This window comes from Mauremys reevesii, linkage group 1, assembly GCF_016161935.1.
Source record: "Mauremys reevesii isolate NIE-2019 linkage group 1, ASM1616193v1, whole genome shotgun sequence".
Classification (NCBI taxonomy): Eukaryota; Metazoa; Chordata; order Testudines; family Geoemydidae; genus Mauremys; species Mauremys reevesii.
The window spans coordinates 152,389,081-152,407,716 of record NC_052623.1 but is presented as its reverse complement, the minus strand read 5'-3'; the positions used below and the strand labels follow the sequence as shown (position 1 = coordinate 152,407,716).

Here is an 18,636-nt window from a genome sequence, read left to right as displayed (position 1 = left end):
CATGGGAAATTCAAACATTCCATCTTCAAAGCTCTCACAAAGAAAGGTGGCCTGTACCATCTGACAAGAACCTAAGAACACTCTAAATTCTGCATATTATAGAATTACCAAAAGGAGCCAGTCAAGTAGCAGCCCCCACATACAAAACATGGACTGGAGGCTAAAAAGAAAGTTTTTATACAAGAAAGTTTAATTATACATATTTAAGCCTAAAATATGTAGATGGGCAGCCTTACCGAGTTTCTTCTTGTTAATAATTCCTATTCTGATTAACCAACAAGAAGCTCTGACCAGATGGGAGCTCTGAATTATAAATCTTCATTTGTCTCTTGAATCTTTATGCTTCCTACTATTTTGGGGCTGATCCTGTAAGGTGCTGACGTCAACAGGCACTGAAGTGCTCAGCCACCAACCTCGGCATTACTACCACATAGGATCAGCTCTTTGTTGCTAAGTACATGCATTTTGGTTTGTCTATTTTATCAAGTATGTTGTTCATGCTCCTGTAAATTGGGTAAATAGATGTTTGATTTGTTAAGCCTGTAGAAAATGGTCAATACCCAGTGCAGGATATTGTGTTGTTTCCATTGTCTGAAGCACTTGTTACCCAAAGAGCGAGTGTGAATGATTATGTTGGGGGAGTGGTAGAGCCACCAATTCAAGAATTGCGCTGAGAGGCATTGCTCCTAGCAGGCAGGGGCACTCAGCTGGTTAGTGCGTAGGGAGATGGAACCCATGACCTCAACTTCTCCTTTCTGGGTGGCTTGTGCTTCAGCAGATGTTTAAAGAGAATTCATGACTACAGCTGTGCCTAGACCCTGTACAAATGTTCAAGAGCAGGACAAGGCTCATGATACTATTCTTTCCTTCTGCTGCAAGCTCCTTATTCATTCACATGCGGGCACATATTCACCTGCACAAGGGCCAGGGACAATCTGTATATAAATTAGAATAACCTTGAAGCCAGTGAGGTATTGCATGGTAAATTACAGGTTTGGCATTGCTGAGATAAAGATGGCAGGATTAATAGAATGTAAGTGACACATCTCACACACATTTTCCAAGTCTGACAGAACGTAATGTGGGAAGGCTGGTGGCCGTAGTGGTACGGCTATAAGGGAAGCCCTGTCTTCAAAGGGTGTACTGCCCACTCTTTCTGTGCTAGCAGGATGGGGATCATGACATGGAACATAAGGGGGAAAGGCAACAAATTAATGTAGGATGAAAAGGTGTGGATGCCCGCAGAGCTCTTTCAGGGACACAGAGGCCTTGGGTTGGGGGTGTACACTAAAGCTACATATTAATGAGTCTTCCACAAATAAAGGGCATCTACTTATGAAAACATCTTTAGTATATAAAAAGGGCATGGTTCTTTTACTTACCTGGGTTTCACATCAGTTATATTTGACTGTAATAATAACATATTTATAGTATTGTTGGTCTGTGCTGCTTTCTCATCTGGCTGCAAATATCTTATACCAAATTGCCATGATAGATTAGTTTGCCCTTTGAGCTGCTAATTTTCATTTTAATGTCAACATAACATATTATGAAAAGCAAATATGTCATTGCGGATTACAGAAGGTTTCCAAAAGAGTAGGTCAATAAAATTTCAGCTTTGTTTTATCTATCTATCTATCTATCTATCTATCTATCTATCTATCTATCTGAGCTCGGTGGAAAACAAAACAGTTGACATTTAAGATTTTGTAATTGTCTTTTGTTCCTTAATTGTATGTGTCTTTAAAGTTCTGATATACAGAGTATCTGATACAAATTCTAATTATCTCTGTAGTTTGTTGTTGAAATGTAGGGGAATTTTCCTACCACTCAGAGTGTAATATAACAGTGCCGTTATTATGATGACCTTTACTGGATCTGTATTTTCCTGTTATTAAGAGCTACTGTCTTTTACTATTAAAAATTAAGTATCAGAAAGTCTTGCATCTGAAGAAGTGGGTATTCCCATTCTTTGTTGCTATTAAAAATTACTGTCTTAGTAATACATTCTGTGTGTGTGTGTTGGTCTACACAGATACAGTGCTAGAAATCTATATTTATCTGGAGATAGATTCATCTGATAATAGCACTCAAAAATATCTAAAAATATCTAATATACAACTACACCAAAAACTTTGAGCCAATATGTGTTTCTCCTTATTTTACCTGACAATTTTAACTCTGTTCAAATGCAATGAAAATAATGATATTAAATGGACATTACATTTCTCAAACTTCAACCTTGTGCTACCTCAGGATGTGACTTCATCAGATCTCACAAGGTAAGCAGGGTTGAAAGTAGGGCATTATTAAACAGGATATTTCCAAGGAAAACTTTAGGTTCTTCAGGAAAGGTATTCAGATGGAGGTCCAGAGACTACGAAGTATCTAGGATTTGGAAATCTGAGATCCTAGACCTAACTTGAAAATGTAAAGGGATCTTCTTAATCAGCTGGAACAACGTGTACTAGATAATGTTGTTGTTTGGCTTAAAATAATTAAAAACTGATCTTTCCTGAGTCTAGGAGACTAGAACTGTAACATTTATTATTTGTCAGCTAACAAGTCTGATATCTGTATATCAAGGTAAAATATCTGGATCAGATTTTTACTCTGAACTAATTCCACATCACTTAAAGTTCAACATTAAGGTTCAGCATTTCTTTTGTTCATTTGCTTTAACACGTGCAGTACCAGAAAGTCCTAATAGATTACAAATTAGTGACAACAGGAAAACTTTGAACAGGATTTTCATCAATGTGAGGTCCCAAAGAGTGAAAATCCTGTAATTCCCCTGTGGAGGAGGATTGGGTAGCAAAGAGCTCCTGCAAGGGATCACCACAGAAGCTTGTCATATAGTGCTGTGAAGCATAGCTAGGTGTTTGCTGAGTATGGAACCAGTAGGTCAAAATATTGCATGGAGGGGAGTCATGTACCTTAGCCTCTACATAGGGTTGGGAGGTGTCTGGTTTTCGACCTGAACGCATGGTCGAAAAGGGACCCTGGAGGCTCTGGTCAGCACCGCTGACTGAACCGTTAAAAGTCTGGTCAGTGTTGCAGCAGAGCTAAATCAGGCTCCCTGCCCGCCCTGGCTCCGTGCGGCTCCCAGAAATGGCCAACATGTCCCTGCGGCCACTCGGCGCAGGGACGAACAGGAAGTCTCCGCGGGCTGCCCCCATCCTGAGTGTCGGCACTGCAGCTCCCATTGACCAGGAACCATGGCCAATGGGAGTTTCAGGGGCAACGCATGTGGGTGAGAGCAGTGTGCGGAGCCCCCCAGCCACGTCTCCACCTAGGAGATGCAGGGACATACTGGCTGTTTCCAGGAAGCTGCCTGAGGTAATCGCAACCTGGCCAGAACCCACACCCCAAACCCCATCCTGAGCCCCAAACCCCTGTCCTAGCCCATAGCATCCTCCTGCACTCTAACTCCCAGAACCCTCAGCCTGAACCCTCTCCCATGTCCCAATCCCCTGCCACATCCCTGAGCCCCTTCCCACACCCAAACTCCCTCCCGGAGCCTGGATCCTGCACCCCCTCCCACACCCCAACCCCCAGCCCTGAGCCCCCTCTTGCACTCCAAACACCTCTGCTTCAGCCCAGAGCCCGCACCCACATCTGGAGCCCTCATCCTGTCCTACACCCCTCCCCCCTGCCCAAGTCCAGTAAAAGTGAGTGAGGGTGGGGGAGAGTGAGCAATGCAGGGATGGGGAATGGAGGGGGCAGGGGTAGGGCCTTGGGGCAAGGGTGTTCATTTGTGTGCGATTAGAAACCTTACCACTACAGTAACTCCATATGCCCTGCCCCAACTTCTGCTGGTTGATGCATATTGGGGCTGATGATTCCACCTCACTGAATACAACTTCCTTGCATATTTTTATGAGCTACATCTGGTTTACTAAGGCTGTGCCCTCTTTTCTAGGGTTAGTTCCTAAATATAGAAAGTACCAGGGCTTCCCAGGAGATGAAAGAGGCTATACAAAGAAAGAGCTTGTATGATTTTGGTTTAAAACCAAAACAATCTTCATTTATACAACATTTTAATCACAATTACAGTTATCTTTCCAATAGAATGATTGATTTCTCCCTAGATAAGAGTAAAACAAAAAAGAAAACCAGTGACTGGGTTTCATATTATTCCAAAGACGTGCTCTGTGCATGTATTCAATCTGGGCTAATGGATTTTAACACATCTTTACAATCCTGCAATGGAGTGCTCATAAAGTTTCTAATTACCAATAAAAAGAACGCAAACTATAATACAGAGAGAATGAAAGAGGCACTCTTTTGTAGTCATATCAATGTTTATGTCTATATAAAGGTACCTTTAAATCACTAATGTATGTCTACAGGTGATTTTGTTTAAATAGTATAATACAGGATTTGGTAGATATCTGAATGTCTTTGAAGAGATGCAGCTAAATTGCTGCTTCGAAATAATCTGCACACATAATTTTTCAGTTTAAGGTAGATCATATGCCCCTGCTATTCTTTCTGTCTGATCTGTCTAGTTTACAGCATCTCTTGAGAAAAGCAGTGGGGAAATGAGTCACACTTTATATTAAGGGTGCATTTTATAAATAGTTTTATAAAGAGTTAGTAAATGATTAATGTTTTAATAAACAGTTGATTGCTTATAACCATCTATAAGCACTCTAGTGCTGTTTATAACCATTGTAAAAAGTCCATAATATGCTTATAACATTAATGTGTTAGCCTTTTATAAAGATAAAGCACAATAATTATATGTTATATGTACACATACTGTATTTATTTTACATATATGTGTAAAATGTGTAAATGTACCTCTAATATAAAACATGACCAAAAGAGTTTTTGGAATTACTCATCTCAGGCCTGGTCCACACTAGGACTTTAATTCGAATTTAGCAGCGTTAATTCGAATTAACCGTGCACCCGTCCACACCAGGAAGCCATTTAATTCGACATAGAGGGCTCTTTAGTTCGAATTCTGTACTCCTCCCTGACGAGGGGAGTAGCGCTAAATTCGACATGGCCATGTCGAATTAGGCTAGGTGTGGATGCAAATCGACCTTAGTAGCTCCAGGAGCTATCCCACAGTGCACCACTCTGTTGACGCTCTGGACAGCAGTCCGAGCTTGGATGCTCTGACCAGCCACACAGGAAAAGCCCCGTGGAAATTTGAATTCCTTTTCCTGTCTGGCCAGTTTGAATCTCATTTCCTGTGTGGACGTCGTGGCGAGCTCAGCAGCACTGGCAGCGATGCAGGGCTCTCCAGCAGAGGTGTCCATGCAATCTCAGACTAGAAAGAGGGCTCCAGCATGGACTGACCAGGAAGTCTTGGATCTGATCGGTGTGTGGGGCGATGAGTCTGTGCTTTCGGAGCTGCGCTCCAACGAACGGAATGCAAAGACCTACGAGAAGGTCTCCAAAGCCATGGCACTCAGAGGATACAGCCGGGATACAACGCAGTGCCGCGTGAAAGTCAAGGAGCTGAGACAAGGCTACCAAAAACTCAGAGCGGCAAACGGACGCTCCGGAGCCCAGCCCCAGACATGCCGGTTCTACGAAGCACTGCATGCCATTCTCGGTGGGTCTGCCACCACTGCCCCACCAGTGTGCGTGGACTCTGAGGATGGGATACTGTCGACGGACTGTTCTTCAGAGATGTTCGCGGACGGGGAAGATGAGGAGGACGAGGCAGTCGACAGCGCTTACAACGCTGATTTCCCCGACAGGCAGGATCTCTTCATCACCCTCACTGAGATCCCCTACCAACCCTCCCCAGCCGTTACCCCAGACCCTGAATCAGGGGAAGGATCAGTCGGTAAGTGCTTTAAACATGCAAACATTTTTTCTAACAGTACAGGAATATTAACTATGTGAAAAGAAGGTCAATATATATGGGGATGGAACAGAAATCCTCTTGGGAGATTTCCGAGAAGCTCTCCTGCAGGTAATCGAAAAGCCTCTGCATGAGGTTCCTGGGGAGAGCTGCCTTATTGGGTGCTCTGTGGTAGCACACTTTTCCGTGCCAGGCTATCATCAGGTACTCCGGGAGCATTGCCTCCAAGAGCATGGCCGCATAGGCCCCTGGTTTGTGCTGGCTTTCACGCAGCATGCGCTCTCTATCTGCCTAAGTGACCCTCCTCAGGGTGATCTCGCTCGGAGACTCCTGCATTTAATTACAGTAATTTGTGTACTATTAGTATTGGGAGTGCTTCACTGTTCCTTTGCATAACAATGAGCGTCACTTTACAGCCACGTGGTGGAGGCTGCAGAGTGGCATTATACAGGGATCTTTCCCAGGGAACAGACGTGAGGGGGTGCAACAGGGGCAGAGTTTATGCTTTCAGGATTGCCTGTAGCAAGAGGACAGTGGTATACATTGACTTTTAAGCAGCCAAAAGTTTTTGGCTGACCATGCCTGGCTGCTCCACGGATTCTGCTGTCCCGCCCCGCTTGTCTGGTCTGCAGTGCAATCCCCCAGGCAATGAAAGCGAATTCCGAAAATTCAAACTTTCCCTGAGTGAGTGCTGTTCATGGTCTTGTTCACAGAGACTGACTAGACTATGTTTCCTCTTTACGGAAATGTATCTTTATAAGGAAGTCAATCCCTTTTTCCCATCACACAGCTGCACCTGTATCCCGACCTGCTCCAGCATGCCCCTCAGAGAGGCTGGCGCAGATTAGGTGGCGCAAGAAAAAGACACGGGATGAGATGTTCGCAGAACTTATGGGCTGCTCCCGAGCCGAGGCGGCCCAGCAGAGCCAGTGGAGGGAGAACCTCTCTCAGCAGCAGCGCTCACACAGCGAACGGGAGGACAGATGGCATCTGGAGGACCAGCAGGCGACTCAAACTCTGCTTGGACTAATGAGGGAGCAAAGGGACACGCTCAGGCGCCTTGTGGATGTTCTGCAGGACCGCAGGCAGGAGGACAGAGCCCCCCTGCAGTGTATCTGCAACCGCCCTCCCCCGCCACAAAGTCCCATACCCCCCTCACCCAAAATAACAAGGAGGAGGTGCGCCAGGGGCCGTGAAAACTGTCACTCCACCCCAGCAGAGTGCTCAAGTACCAAAAAGCTCTCATTCGCTAAATTTTGAGATGTCCTTCCCTTCCTGGATCACCCAAGCCCAAATCCCAGTTTCGTTCCCTCACTGTGTAGTTGATTATTAAAAATAGTTTGCTGTTCATTACTGTTTCCATCATGTTTCTTTACAGAAGACTTTGTGTGAAGGTGGGGGGGAGGGGTTTGGTAATTGCATAGGACGGTCACCATTACCTGGATACATACATGGGGGTAGGATCTACAGCAGGTCTCACACACACATAGTGCAGTCACTAGGCACCCTGGTCAGTCTGGGAGGTGTTTTTCATGTTCTGTGCATAGGCAGAAGGTGCCCTGCTCCAGCTATATTTGGAGCTGGGTCTCTCCCCCGCTCCTGCCTGGATCGGGCCCTGGCCCCCACGGGTCTCCCCCCCGCCCCGCCGCGCTCCGTACCTGCCTGACAGCAGAGCGGCTCCCCGCAGAAATACTGTCTTGTACCCCAGGGTCCTAGCGCCTGCCATCCACAAATGGCAAGGCAGGATGCCCTTACCCTGCCCTTCCACCATAGCCCTGAGCCTCTCCAATGCCCCAAACCCTCAGCCCCAGCCAGAGCCCTCATCCCCCTACACCTCCTCCCCCTTCCCACACACCCCTCACCCCGTCCGACGCCCCCACCCCCAGCCCAGAGCCTGCACCCCTCACCCCTTCCTTCACACCACCTGTAAACGTCCTGCCCACAGTCCTCCCCCGCCACAAGGCCACGTAGCCCCCGCACACAGAGTCCCGAAAAGGAGGGATGGCAGTCTCCGTTGAAACAACCAGTCCAGCAGTGCAGACCGCTCTAGGGGCAGGAGCCTGTCATTCCTAGAGTGTAGAAGCAGTCTGTACATCACTGCACACCCTACCCACCACAGTCTGCGTCCCTGTTTCAACCCTTTAACGCAAATTCATTAGTAAAGAAAACGTTGCTAATTAAAAATATTCCATTAACTTTATTTTTAAATGTGTGTTGGAAGGTGGGAAACGTGGTGAACGGGGTATGTCACCGCAGAAGAAAGTCAACAGTAACTGAAGCAGGGGCAGGTTCAGCTTCTCTGTAAAGAAACTGAACAGTCACAGGTTACCCCGCTCGCTGAGGAACCTAGCTTTCAAAGCCTCCCGGATGCACAGCGCTTCCCGCTGGGCTCTTCTAATTGCACGGGTGTCTGGCTGAGCGTAATCAGCAGCCAGGCGATTTGCCTCAACCTCCCATCCCGCCATAAAGGTCTCCCCCTTGCTCTCACAGAGATTGTGGAGCACACAGCAAGCAGCAATAACAATGGGGATATTGCTTTCGCTGAGATCCGAGCGAGTCAGTAAGCTTTGCCATCTCCCCTTGAGACGTCCGAAAGCACACTCCACCACCATTCTGCACTTGCTCAGCCGGTAGTTGAAGAGCTCCTTGTCACTGTCCAAGGCGCCTGTATAGGGCTTCATGAGCCAGGGCATTAGCGGGTAGGCTGGGTCCCCGAGGATCACTATAGGCATCTCCACATCCCCAACACTTATTTTGTGGTCCGGGAAGAAACTACCTTCCTGCAGGCGTCTAAACAGACCAGAGTTCGTGAAAACACGCGCGTCATGTACCTTGCCCGGCCACCCAACGTTGATGTTGGTAAAACGTCCCCTATGGTCCACCACTGCTTGCCGCACCATTGAAAAGTAGCCCTTTTGGTTAATATACTGGCTGGCCTGGTGGGCCGGTCCCAGGATAGGGATGTGAGTTCCATCTATAGCCCCACCGCAGTTTGGGAATCCCATCGCGGCGAAGCCATCTATGATGACCTGGACGTTTCCCAGGGTCACTACCTTTGAGAGCAGTAGCTCAACGATTGCGTTGGCTACTTGCATCACAGCAACCCCCACGGTAGATTTGCCCACGCCAAAGTGGTTCGCTACTGACCGGTAGCTGTCTGGTGTTGAAAGTTTCCAGAGGGCTGCTCGCATCCGGGTATTCTTGCGCTTCAGGGCAGGGGACAGCAAGTCACAGAGTTCAAGGAAAGTGCCCTTACACATCCTGAAGTTTCGCAGCCACTGTGATTCATCCCAGACCTGCAGCACTATGCGGTCCCACCAGTCCGTGCTTGTTTCCCGGGCCCAGAATTGCCGTCCCATAGCATGAACATGACACATTGCCACCATGATCTCCACGGCGCGGCGTACCGTGCTTTCTGAGAGGTCTGTGCCACTCTGAGACTTCATGTCCTCACCGCGCTGCCGGAGCCTCCTCGCCCGATTTCTCAGCATCTGACTGTTGAAGAGGTGGACGATAAGGTGCGAGGAGTTGACAACGGCCATAAGTGCAGCAATGATCGCAGCGGGCTCCATGATCACAGTGGAGTGCTGTGGCGTCCGCGCTGTCACTAACAGGAAAAGTGCGCGAACTGATTTCCCGCCGGCGGGAGTGATGGTTGAATGCTGACAGTTACCCAAGACCACCCTCGACACAGTTTTCCCCCCAGCATGCATTGGGGGAAAATCCCAGAATTCCAATGGGCAGCGGGGAGTGCGGGAACTGTGGGATAGCTTCCCACAGTGAACCGCTTCCAATTTCGACGCTTGCCCCGTTAGTGTGGACTCACAAAGTCGAATTAGTGTCCTTACTGTGGACACACAAATTCGACTTTGTAAGATCGATTCTACAAATTCAACTTAAGATGATTCAAACTACTCTTGTAGTGTAGACATACCCTCAGAGACCTGTAGTATGACAGAACAATGGGAAGACATGGTGTGTTCAGTTAACATTGGTCAGTCCTTTATCATTAAGCAATGAAAGATACCATAGGCCTGACTTCTTAAGGTGATTCCCTAATTATTTTTTAAGAACTAAGACATGGTATCTCATAGACTCACAGACTTTAAGGTCAGAAGGGATCATCGTGACCATCTAGTCGGACCTTCTGCATGTTGCAGGCCACAGAACCTCACCCACCCACTATGCTGGAGCGGATGTGTGTGTGTGGGGTGGGGGGGGAGAGGCAAAACCCTAAAGATTTGGATTTCTGATTCATACCTGAGGTTAGAAAAGTAAAAAAAAAATTCCACTAATACAGTTCAACCTGCCTTGGCTAAGAGGGGAAAAGGGTTAACAAAGTTATAGAGGCCCTGTTGGAAGAAGCTGACCTGTAGCATACTCAAAGATTTTAGGATCAGAAGGGACCTCATCTTGTCTGACCTGTACACTGTAAGACATGAAATTTTACCCTGTCACCTCTGTATTAAGCCTAAATACTTGTTTGACTACAGCATGTCTTGTAGAAAGTCATCCAGTCTTGATTCTCCATCTTATGATGTCTTTAAATCCACCATCTTAAGCAAGGACCTTAGATACCCCAAGTGGAGGTGAATCAAACCAATGCTGTTTTTAGTCCATCTAGATAGTCAACATGCCTTTCCAGCATTGGAGGCTTTGCTTGTGACCAGGATGTAGTCCGATAACAAGAATCATAGTAGGCATTTTCACTGAGAAATATGGGCCTGAGTCTGATTTCATTCTTAGTTAGAGTACCATAAACATTCATTGTACATAATTCAGAGCTAGAGATGCCTTTACCCCAAAGAACTTACAATTTGACTCAGACAAAAGCAAATACAGGTGCAAAGGAATGATGGTTGTAGTGTAAGAAGGCTTCTTGGAAAGAATGTATGGGATCTGAAAGAGAAGAGAAATGATCTGCTTGGCCAGTTGCTGTGCAAAGCAGCCAGAATGATTTCTGGCCACAAGGATATGCAGCACCCTAGTGTGAATGACAATTCAGATTTTGACTCCCTGTCTGACTCTTGTCAAGTCATTGGCCCGAATTTTCAAACTGTGTAAAGTTAGGTACCTAATTCCTGAGAGGCTGAGACCTGACAATGACTACAGTGGAATGGCCCCTTCCATCTCCGCTTCAGTGCTCTATGCAAACGGAACCCATAATTTGACTTCCATAACTGAGGAAGGGGACTGGAACAGATAATGAGCACTGCCTACTAGTGGATTTGTCTGGATGGTGCAGGGTGCCTTCAAGTCTTTCTAGTTTGCTCTTGAGCCGTATGAAATCCATTCATAACTGATTAAAACAGTTTTAAGTTTAAAGCCTTTCCTCAACCCTCTGCGACAGGACCTGTTCCCTTTAAATGTGGTATTATTAATTCTGGAGTATTTCTTTTGTTCTGGTAGTTGCTAAAAGCTGAGTATGTCACATTCCAACAAAAAGTCCTATAACACAACACAGCCTGGGAGCCTGCAGCACCGTTGAACACACCCCTTGCTTGCTTGATTTAGTGCTACTGCAGGGACACACACAGCACATGCAGTTTACTGATTTGTAGACTGGTACAGCTCAAAGAAGATGCCATTTTTAGAAAGTGGAGGTGTGATCCATTAAACTACAGGGCCTCTAATGAAATTTACCCTCTTGCAAGGTTCATAAACCCAAGCAGTAGTTTGATTAGCTTATTTAGATATCCTTTTTACTTCTTTCTACTTTCCCTGGGTTAATTCAGTGGTGGATTATTTTCCCAACATTGCGAAACAAGCAAATGAGCTTTCAAACAGAATTTTTGAAAAGTTAAACTTTTAATATAATTATATATTTCCTCTTAAAAGATACCACTGGGTTTTGCAAGCTTTAAATAAGTAAAACTTGATCCATGACTGAAAAATAGCTAGAACATAACAATGCTGCATTAGTCTAGGACAGAAAGTGAAGAATAACATGCCCAAATGAATCTGTAAGAAGTTGAGCAAAATACAATCCTCTAAATGGGAATTTGGACAGAACACTGATATGAAGGCTGCAATTCTTGAAATAAGTTTAATAGGATTTGTAATTACTACACGTGTGCATGGGCTCAGCTTTGTCTTATACAATGCTAGCACCGGGCTTCCTAGCACTATGCTAAGGCAATAGCTCCAAAGTTAAGCAGAGGGGAAGTGTGCCACTAGACCATGCCTCAGCACCTGCATTTTCCCTGAGTCTGGTCAGGCCCAACTCTGCTTGGATTCTGTGATCACAGCTTGTGAGCAATATTTATTTGTCTAGCGAATGCACAAGGTGGGTGAGGTAATCTCTTTTACTGGGCCAACTTCTGTTGGTGAGAGAGAGACACGCTTTTGAGCCAGACCGAGCTCTTCTTCAAATGCAGTCATTTTAGATTCAGAGGCACTATTAAACTCACACTCACACATGCATTTATTTTAATGGTATCACCATCTAGCTGCTACATCATTTTCAGGTGCTGATGTGGTGTGTTCAGCTAATCTGTTCTGAAATAGAAGTGGCCCATTTGCCTAAAGAACTAGAAGAATACAAAGGCACTGGTAAATGTGAAGCAGACTGCTTCTGAAACTTTGAAGGGTCTGGTTTATTTAGACCTCAAGAGAGGTGTTTTGGTTTTGGTTTTTGTGTTGGGGTTTTTTTTGCCTTTCGTTGTTGGGGTGGGAGTTTGCAGAAAATTGTGCCACACAGGGTGTTCCACCAAGGAACGACTTCTATTACAATAAAGACAAGATAAAACAATGATAATCCATGTTTTTTAAAATGATTTTGTCACATATGTTTTTCACTCTTTTGGGCAGCAAAAGACCAAATATCAGCCATAATATTTTGGATTATCTCTGCTGTTAATTTCAAGAGTTGTCTGCAATCTAACATAACGTTTTGTACGTGTACAGCTGTCCAATGCACTTTTGTTTACCTTGACTGAATCTTTGTCATTCTGGCTGTTTCCACTATTCTGTAATTTCACACTGCTAATGTTTTCACGTAAGCTTCGCTATTTTTGGAATATAAAAGTGCTGCAGTTCTGGCTGTTGTAAATAAGAGACTTCAGTAACCTCTTTTCTTTGAGTGCTGCTCATGAGACTGAAAGAGGAAGGGCACAAGCCAAAAACAAAACAGAACAAAGTTTCTATTTGTAAAAAACACCAGGCTGCAGGGTTATTTAAATGACAGAGCTTCATGTCAGTAGCAAAGTGGGTCCTACTGGATCTCCTTCTTGATGTGGTGAGGCCCAAGTGAGGAAATGTAGCATGCCATCAACCCTCAAAGTGAGGGGTAAGATATATTATAACACAGGAAGCTGTAAGGGTTTGGTTATATTAGCATAAATAAAGTTATCTGAGGGTAAACTCAGTTTGTGCTTCAGCATTTCTGCTGTGCAGAATTTACTGTCATAAATATGCAAACCCCTGAATTTCTGTGGAACACACGTAAGCTTGAATTTCATTGTAAAGAGGATCCCAGAATGCCTGCTAACTTTTCCGCAGACTGGCTCATGTGCCTAATTACCCCATCCATTTGTCCTACCTCAGGTAACCTTGTTTGCACTCCTCACATGCTTGGCATCCTGAATGCCTCTTTGCAGTCATTTCTAACTCAGTCCTAGAAGCTTATTGTTGGCTGAAACTTATAGGCATTTTGAGGTAAGAATGGGGAAAATGTAGATGGTAGATACTTCAGGTATCCATTTCTTTCCTGTAATTCAAAGTGTCATCTTCTAAAATAATATTTTTAAGGATTAGGCTACAATGTAGGTTTTAAGTATATAATAGGCTAAATTAAGACCTGGTGTAGGCAGGTACAACTCCATTAATTTACAGCATCTCTGAATTTGGCTTAATGAGCACACACTGTTCTTACCATCCTAAACAATGTCGAACTTAGGGAGTATGGCCCAGATCTACAAAGGAACTTAGATGTTGCAATGCCTAATTTTCAGTTGCCTAGATAGAAAATCATTGCAACTACAATGAGATACACAAAACTGCACATCTTGCCTCTTATCCCATGACTGCTTACTTTGTGTAAGAGTCTTTGGTGTGGGACCATATCAAAGACTTTCATAAAGTCCAAGTACACTATATCAACTAGATCACCCTTGTCCATACACTTGTTGACTCCCTCAAATATTTCTCATAAATTGTTGAGGCATGATTTACATTTAAAAAAGCCATGTTGACTCTTCCCCAATATATGTGTCTGATAATTCTATTCTTTACTATAGTTTCAACCAATTTGCTTGGTACTGGTATTAAGCTCCTTCAGAACTCTTGGGTGAATACCACATGGTCCTGGTGACTTATTGCTGTTTAATTTATCATTTTTTTCTAAAATCTTCTCTATTGACACCTCAATCTGGGACAGTTACTCAGATTTGTCACCTAAAAAGAATGGCCCAGGTGTGGGCATCTCCCTCACATCCTTTTCAGTGAAGACTGATATAAAGAATTAATTTAGCTTCTTGGCAATAGCCTTGTTTTCTATGAATGTTCCTTTTGCACTTCTGTTGTCCTGTGGCCCCATTGGCTGTTTGGCAGGCTTCATGCTTCTGATGTACTCACATTTTTGTTGTTGTTGATTAGTTTGTGTGTCTTTTACTAGTTGCTGTTCAAATTCTTTTATGGCCTTCCTAATTATATTTTTACATTTCACTTGCCCTAATTTATGCTCCTTTCAATTTTTCTCTGTAGGATTTAGCTTCCAATTTCTAAAGGAGCCTTGTTGCATGTAATTTTACTCTGTTGTTTAGCCATGGTGGTTTTTTCATCCTATTGCTGTTTTTGGTTGTTGTTGCTTTTTTGTGGGGGTGAAGAGGTGGGAGTGGAGATATATTTAGTTTGAGCCTCTATTATGGTGTTTTAAAATAGTTTCCATGCAACTTGCAGGCATTTCACTCTTTTAATTTCTAATTAACTAGCTCTCTCATTTTTGTGTAGTTCCCCTTTTTGAAGTTAAATACCACTGTGGTGTGTTTCTTTTGTATTTTCCCCTCTTCAAGGATATTAAATTTAATTACATTATAGTCACTGTTACCAAGGGGTTTGGGTATATTCACCTCTTGGACTAGTGGTGCTCTGATTAGAACTAAGTCAAGAATTGCCTCTCCCCTTGTGGATTTCAGGACTAGCCGCTCCAAGAAGCCATTGTTAATGGTGTCTAGAAATTTTATATCTGCATCCCATCTTAAGGTGACATGGTCAATATGGAAAATACTTGAAATCCCCCATTATTATTGAGTTATTTATTTTTGTAGCCTGTCTAATCTCCCTGAGCATTTCACAATCACCATCACCATCCTGGTCAGGTGGTCCATAGAATATTCCTACTGCTATACTCTTATTATTCAAGCGTAGACTTGCTATCGTAGAGATTCTGTGGTACAGATTGAGTCATTTAATTTTTTTATTATACCTGACGCTATGCTTTTCTTCATAGATAGGGCCACTTCCCCACCGTGCAAACTACTCTGTCCTCCCTATATATTTCATACTTTGGTATTCTCGTGTCCTATTGACTATCATTGTTCCACCAAGTTTCTGCCTATTATAGCTATATTTGACTCTATGCTTTCTTTTACATATAGTGCCATTCTCCCATCAGCACAACCTACTTTGTCCTTCTTATACCTAAAGAAGCTGCTTTATGTGTTTTTTATGATACAAAATAAGGCAACCAGGTGGAGCTGAACTTACACAAACGAAAATGAGAGAGAAAGAAATGACTGCAACCTTTTGGTACTATTTCACCATTTAATCTGCAACTACAAACTTGAGATGAATACTGTGAAATATTATCTTTTATTTTTTAACTGCTACTGATATTACAGATGAAGGTAAAAAGAATGCTATCATACTTTGCAGTGTACAGGCCAAGACTTACAGTTTAATGAAAAACCTGTTAACCCCTGAAAAGCCTGGAGATAAAACTTTTAATGAGCTATTAAATCGTCTAAAAATCACTTCAACCCAACACCCAGTGAAATAGTAGAGTGATTTAAGTTTAACTTTCTGTCAAGGAAAGCACGGGAGGCAGTAGGGGAATTTGTGACAGAACTGAGGAAGCTCTTTCAGGACTGTAATTATAGTGTGACCTTGACACTAACACTGAGAGACAGATTAGTTTGTGGCATTAATGATGACAAAATGCAAAGGAGATTACTATCTGAACCACAGTTAACATTTGAAACAGCTCTGAAATTGGCCCAGACTATGGAATCGCCAAATAAAAACATACAAGATTTACTAACGCAAGCCACATGAGCCTGGGGAGCTGGAAATAGCACACGGGAAACAAGGTACAGTGCACAAAATTTCAAGGCGACCAATCAGCTAGTAGCTGATCCAATTAACTTGCACCACCTTCCCCCGATGTCACATTTGTGAGTTGACAGGGCACATTCGAAGAGTGTGTCAAAACAAAACCAAGAAAAGAGACACACAAAACTACAATAGAAAGCAGCCTCATAGCTATGCTACTTTTCATGTACTTGAAGAGGACAGTAGTGAAAAAGAAGATGAGGAAGTAGCTTATACTATGTATAGTATAACTGAAAGAACTATTCCTAAAGTAGTTCCCATTCATGTTGGGCTATCTGTAAATGAAAAAAAAAGTATGATTTGAGGTTGACACAGGATGTAGCATAATTATGATGAGCCAAGAAGTATATGAAACCTTGTGGAAAAGTAGCAAGCCACTTGCATTGCAGAAATGTAGAATGAAATTAAAAATATACACTGGAGAAGCAGTAAAGATACTAGGAACTCACCAATGTGAAGGTTTGCTTTCAGAGCCAAGTCAGACATCTACTGTTGCCAGTTGTCATAGGCACCACACCTAGCTTGCTCTATAGAGGGTCGTTGGACATTTCACTGGACTGGAAAGGAAAAGTGCATCACTTAAAATCAGAAGATGATATAGGGCTGGAAACTATTTTACATGCACAGAAGGAAGTATTTAAAGATGAACTGGACACTTTACGAGACACTACTGCTATACTCTACATAAACCCCAATGTCATGCCTTGTAATTTCAGACCCAGATCTCTACCCTTTGCCATGAAACAAAAGCTGAAACTGAGTTAAAAAGATTACAGGCAACTGGTATTATTGAACCTGAAAAGTTTCTGAATGGGCTACACTAATAGTACCAGTGTTGAAGTAGGATGGCTCAATACACATATAAGTTATAAGTGGCTATACGTTAATTGTAAACAGGCTCTCACAATTAGAACAGTACCCAGCTCCAAACACTGAGGATTTTTTTGCAGTTTTATTGGGACAGCAGTTGTTCACAAAGTTTGGCATGAGTCAGGTCTACCAACAGATCATTCTGGAAGAAGATTCCAAGCAATATGTCACTGTAAATACTCACAAAGGACTGTTTAAATCTAATTGGTTACCTTTTGGTGTGTCCTCAGCCCCTGCTATATACTAAAGAACCATGGATGGATTGCTTCAAGGAATTCCGCATGCAGCAGTATATCTGGATGATATACTCATCACAGGTACCACAGAAGAAAATTTAGCAGAAGTGTTAAAGAGGCTTAAGGAAGCATGTCTGCACCTAAAAAAGGATGTATCTGGGTTATAAAGTGGATGCCCAGAGACTACACTCAGTGAAAGATAAAGTAAAGGCAACTAGGGATGTCCCAGCACCTAAGAATATTTTAGAATTGAATGCTTACTTAAACTTGGTGAATTATGATGTTATGTTTTTGCCAAATTTCTCAACACTTCTAATGCCTCTGTAGATGCTACTTAAATATAGGTTTAAATATTATTGGATAGCATCTCAGGAGTAAGTGTTTCAGAATTCAAAACTATTTCCGCAGTCTTCAGAAGTCCTGGTCATTTATCAAGCTGACAAAGAACTGATATTGACTTATGATCCATTTCCTTATGGAATTGGAGCTGCTTTAGGTCACCAGATGGAGGATGGGTCAGAGGAACCAGCTAGATTTGTATCCTGGACTCTATCTTCTGCTGAACATAATTGTTCATAGATAGAATGAGAAGTATTAACTGTTATCTTTGGGGTGCAGAAGTTTCACAAATATATCTATGGGGGTAAATTTACAATTTGCACAGATCACAAACCCTTGATCTCATTGTTTAATTAGATGAAAGCCAAGCCACAGATGGCATCACCCAGGTCCAGACAGAGAGCCTATAAATATCCCATTGTGCACAAAGCTGATAAGAAGTTATGAAATGCAAATACTTTAGCCATTGCCTTTACCTGAGAGACATGAAAAAGACAATTATGAAGAGACCGGTAAAGATCTAGTATATGCAAAAGTTAGAGAATTTGTGCAAAGATGATGTCCGCAGACCAAACCTGATCAGGAGCTCATACCTTATTATAAGTGATGCAGTGAACTTAGTTTGCAAGCTGGGTATGTATTTTGGGAAGCAAGGGTCAGCATTCCAAGTAATGAAGTAATAGATGAACTCCAGCAGATGCACCCAGGTACTACTAAAATGCAAATGTTAGCCCAGAGTTACATGTGGTGGCCAAATTTGGATACTGATATTGAAAGTAAGGTAGGTAATCTTGTTCTCTTTGTCTACTGTGGCTCCACTCTATCCTTGTGAACAGCTAGATAAGCCTTGGAGGAGAGTATATATTGATTATGCTGGACCATTTCTGGGAAAAATGTTTTTACTACTTTCCAAATCGGGAGACATCTATCCCATGACTACATCCACTAGCGAAGCCACCATAGAAAAACTATAGACGAGTTTTAGTGTCCATGGTTTACCTGAAATGCTTGTATCAGAAAATTGAAATTATTTTA

General features: G+C 43.3%; 1 long non-coding RNA gene across 3 annotated transcripts in view; it reads right to left on the bottom strand.

Moving 5' to 3' along the window:
* The window catches only part of LOC120395653, a 144,139-nt gene that overhangs the window by 61,517 nt on the left and 63,986 nt on the right, over positions 1–18,636 (bottom strand). For all 3 annotated transcript variants that reach the window (XR_005592732.1, XR_005592731.1, XR_005592733.1), the window contains one exon: positions 16,606–16,713. This is a non-coding gene — a long non-coding RNA (uncharacterized LOC120395653). The remainder of the gene's footprint in view (positions 1–16,605; positions 16,714–18,636) is intronic.